This window comes from Mytilus trossulus, unplaced genomic scaffold (assembly GCF_036588685.1).
Source record: "Mytilus trossulus isolate FHL-02 unplaced genomic scaffold, PNRI_Mtr1.1.1.hap1 h1tg001135l__unscaffolded, whole genome shotgun sequence".
NCBI classification, from domain to species: Eukaryota; Metazoa; Mollusca; class Bivalvia; order Mytilida; family Mytilidae; genus Mytilus; species Mytilus trossulus.
This window is the reverse complement of record NW_026963667.1, coordinates 15,001-20,000: the sequence shown is the minus strand read 5'-3', so window position 1 is coordinate 20,000 and position 5,000 is coordinate 15,001.

Below are 5,000 nucleotides of genomic sequence, written 5' to 3'. Positions count from 1 at the left end.
CCGGCAAAGTATACCCTCGGTAAAAAAATTTTACGAGGGTGAAATTTTCATCGTGGTGTCGCACGTTAGACGCGGACAGGCTACCGCGGGTCTCTCGATCATCCAGGCCGGCAAACTATACCCTCGGTAAAATTTTTTTACGAGGGTGAAATTTTCATCGTGGTGTCGCACGTTAGACGCGGACAGGCTACCGCGGGTCTCTCGATCATCCAGGCCGGCAAAGTATACCCTCGGTAAAAAAATTTTACGAGGGTGAAATTTTCATCGTGGTGTCGCACGTTAGACGCGGACAGGCTACCGCGGGTCTCTCGATCATCCAGGCCGGCAAACTATACCCTCGGTAAAATTTTTTTACGAGGGTGAAATTTTCATCGTGGTGTCGCACGTTAGACGCGGACAGGCTATCGCGGGTCTCTCGATCATCCAGGCCGGCAAAGTATACCCTCGGTAAAAAAATTTTACGAGGGTGAAATTTTCATCGTGGTGTCGCACGTTAGACGCGGACAGGCTACCGCGGGTCTCTCGATCATCCAGGCCGGCAAACTATACCCTCGGTAAAAAATTTTTACGAGGGTGAAATTTTCATCGTGGTGTCGCACGTTAGACGCGGACAGGCTATCGCGGGTCTCTCGATCATCCAGGCCGGCAAAGTATACCCTCGGTAAAAAATTTTTACGAGGGTGAAATTTTCATCGTGGTGTCGCACGTTAGACGCGGACAGGCTACCGCGGGTCTCTCGATCATCCAGGCCGGCAAAGTATACCCTCGGTAAAAAATTTTACGAGGGTGAAATTTTCATCGTGGTGTCGCACGTTAGACGCGGACAGGCTATCGCGGGTCTCTCGATCATCCAGGCCGGCAAACTATACCCTCGGTAAAATTTTTTTACGAGGGTGAAATTTTCATCGTGGTGTCGCACGTTAGACGCGGACAGGCTATCGCGGGTCTCTCGATCATCCAGGCCGGCAAAGTATACCCTCGGTAAAATTTTTTTACGAGGGTGAAATTTTCATCGTGGTGTCGCACGTTAGACGCGGACAGGCTACCGCGGGTCTCTCGACCATCGAGGCCTTCAAACTATACCCTCGGTAAAATTTTTTTACAAGGGTGAAATGTTCATCGGTAAGCCGCACGTTAGATGCGGACAGGCTACCGCGGGTCTCTCGACCATCGAGGCCGTCTAACTATACCCTCGGTAAAAAAAATTTACAAGGCTGAAATGTTCATCGGGAAGCCGCACGTTAGACGAGGCAGGCTACCGCGGGTCTCTCGACCATCGAGGCCTTCAAACTATACCCTCGGTAAAAAATTTTTACAAGGGTGAAATGTTCATCGGGAAGCCGCACGTTAGATGCGGACAGGCTACCGCGGGTCTCTCGACCATCGAGGCCGTCTAACTATACCCTCGGTAAAAAAAATTTACAAGGCTGAAATGTTCATCGGGAAGCCGCACGTTAGACGAGGCAGGCTACCGCGGGTCTCTCGACCATCGAGGCCGTCTAACTGTACCCTCGGTAAAAAAAATGTACAAGGCTGAAATGTTCATCGGGAAGCCGCACGTTAGACGCGGACAGGCTACCGCGGGTCTCTCGACCATCGAGGCCGTCTAACTGTACCCTCGGTAAAAAAAATTTACAAGGCTGAAATGTTCATCGGGAAGCCGCACGTTAGACGAGGCAGGCTACCGCGGGTCTCTCGACCATCGAGGCCGTCTAACTGTACCCTCGGTAAAAAAAATGTACAAGGCTGAAATGTTCATCGGGAAGCCGCACGTTAGACGCGGACAGGCTACCGCGGGTCTCTCGACCATCGAGGCCGTCTAACTATCCCCTCGGTAAAAAAATTTACAAGGCTGAAATTTCCATCGGGAAGCCGTACGTTAGACGCAGGCAAGCTACCGCGGGTCTCTCGACCATCGAGGCCGTCTAACTGTACCCTCGGTAAAAAAAATTGACAAGGCTGAAATATTCATCGGGAAGCCGCACGTTAGACGAGGCAGGCTACCGCGGGTCTCTCGACCATCGAGGCCGTCTAAATATACCCTCGGTAAAAAAAAATTTACAAGGCTGAAATGTTCATCGGGAAGCCGCACGTTAGACGCAGGCAAGCTACTGCGGGTCTCTCGACCATCGAGGCCGTCTAACTGTACCCTCGGTAGAATTTTTTTTACCAGGCTGAAATGTTCATCGGGAAGCCGCACGTTAGACGAGGACAGGCTACCGCGGATCTCTCGACCATCGAGGCCGTCTAACTGTACCCTCGGTAAAAAAAAATTTACAAGGCTGACATGTTCATCGGGAAGCCGCACGTTAGACGAGGCAGGCTACCGCGGGTCTCTCGACCATCGAGGCCGTCTGACTTTACCCTCGGTAAAATTTTTTACAAGGGTGAAATGTTCATCGGGAAGCCGCACGTTAGACGCGGACAGGCTACCGCGGATCTCTCGACCATCGAGGCCGTCTAACTGTACCCTCGGTAAAAAAAAATGTACAAGGCTGAAATGTTCATCGGGAAGCCGCACGTTAGACGAGGCAGGCTACCGCGGGTCTCTCGACCATCGAGGCCGTCTAACTATCCCCTCGGTAAAAAAAAATTTACAAGGCTGAAATTTCCATCGGGAAGCCGTACGTTAGACGCAGGCAAGCTACCGCGGGTCTCTCGACCATCGAGGCCGTCTAACTGTACCCTCGGTAAAAAAAATTGACAAGGCTGAGATATTCATCGGGAAGCCGCACGTTAGACGCGGACAGGCTACCGCGGATCTCTCGACCATCGAGGCCGTCTAACTGTACCCTCGGTAAAAAAAAATTTACAAGGCTGACATGTTCATCGGGAAGCCGCACGTTAGACGAGGCAGGCTACCGCGGGTCTCTCGACCATCGATCGAAGCCGTCTAACTGTACCCTCGGTAAAAAAAATGTACAAGGCTGAAATGTTCATCGGGAAGCCGCACGTTAGACGAGGCAGGCTACCGCGGGTCTCTCGACCATCGATCGAAGCCGTCTAACTGTACCCTCGGTAAAAAAAAATGTACAAGGCTGAAATGTTCATCGGGAAGCCGCACGTTAGACGAGGCAGGCTACCGCGGGTCTCTCGACCATCGAAGCCGTCTGACTGTACCCTCGGTAAAAAAAATTCACAAGGCTGAAATGTTCATCGGGAAGCCGCACGTTAGACGAGGCAGGCTACCGCGGGTCTCTCGACCATCGAAGCCGTCTAACTGTACCCTCGGTAAAAAAAATTCACAAGGCTGAAATGTTCATCGGGAAGCCGCACGTTAGACGCAGGCAGGCTACCGCGGGTCTCTCGACCATCGAAGCCGTCTAACTGTACCCTCGGTAAAAAATTTTTACAAGGCTGAAATGTTCATCGGGAAGCCGCACGTTAGATGCGGACAGGCTACCGCGGGTCTCTCGACCATCGAGGCCGTCAAACTATACCCTCGGTAAAAAAAATTTTACAAGGGTGAAATTTTCATCGGTAAGCCGCACGTTAGACGCAGGCAGGCTACCGCGGGTCTCTCGACCATCGAAGCCTTCAAACTATACCCTCGGTAAAACTTTTTTACGAGGGTGAAATTTTCATCGGGAAGCCGCACGTTAGAATAGTACAGCAGGTCTCTCGATGAAACGATCACATTTCATGTAACGTAACGTAACAAAGGCAGGCATCGTACACCCTAACCCTAAGCCGCCTCTTGACGATGCACGTCCCTAACCCTAACCCTAACCCTAACCCTAACCCTAACCCTAACCCTAACCCTAACCCTAACCCTAACCCTAACTAAAACCCTAACCCTAACCCTAACCCTAACCCTAACCCTAACCCTAACCCTAACCCTAACCCTAACCCTAACCCTAACCCTAACCCTAACCCTAACCCTAACCCTAACCCTAACCCTAACCCTAACCCTAACCCTAACCCTAACCCTAACCCTAACCCTAACCCTAACCCTAACCCTAACCCTAACCCTAACCCTAACCCTAACCCTAACCCTAACCCTAACCCTAACCCTAACCAGTCCGTGTCAGGACCCGAGCTGTCCTTAGTCCTCGATACGTTAGCCTGGTTTCGTTCGCGAATGTCAGGTCCATATGGACATAAGCATGGTATTCCTCGATACGTTAGCCTGGTTTCGCGAGTGTCAGGACCATATGGACATAAGCATGGTATTCCTCGATACGTTAACCTGGTTTCGCGAATGTCAGGACCATATGGACATAAGCATGGTATTCCTCGATACGTTAACCTGGTTTCGCGAATGTCAGGACCATATGGACATAAGCATGGTATTCCTCGATACGTTAACCTGGTTTCGCGAATGTCAGGACGTAAGCGGGACTTGTTAATTTTTGTTTTCCATGCCTTAACCGACCGCGGGTTGGGGACGACCACGTACACTGACACCCGCGGTAGCCCGCTAGCCAGGCCGTTCACGTCCCTTTACCAGCGGTAGCCCGCTATCGGGTCGACCACGTACACTGACACCCGCGGTAGCCCGCTAGCCAGGCCGTCCACGTCCCTTTACCCGCGGTAGCCCGCTATCGGGTCGACCACGTACACCGATACCCGCGGTAGCCCGCTAGCACGGCCGTCCACGTCCCTTTACCAGCGGTAGCCCAGTATCGGGTCGACCACGTACACTGACACCCGCGGTAGCCCGCTAGCCAGGCCGTCCACGTCCCTTTACCAGCGGTAGCCCGCTATCGGGTCGACCACGTACACCGACACCCGCGGTAGCCCGCTAGCCAGGCCGTCCACGTCCCTTTACCCGCGGTAGCCCGCTATCGGGTCGACCACGTACACCGATACCCGCGGTAGCCGCGTAGCACGGCCGTCCACGTCCCTTTACCCGCGGTAGCTCGCTATCGGGTCGACCACGTACACTGACACCCGCGGTAGCCCGCTAGCCAGGCCGTCCACGTCCCTTTACCAGCGGTAGCCCGCTATCGGGTCGACCACGTACACCGACACCCGCGGTAGCCCGCTAGCCAGGCCGT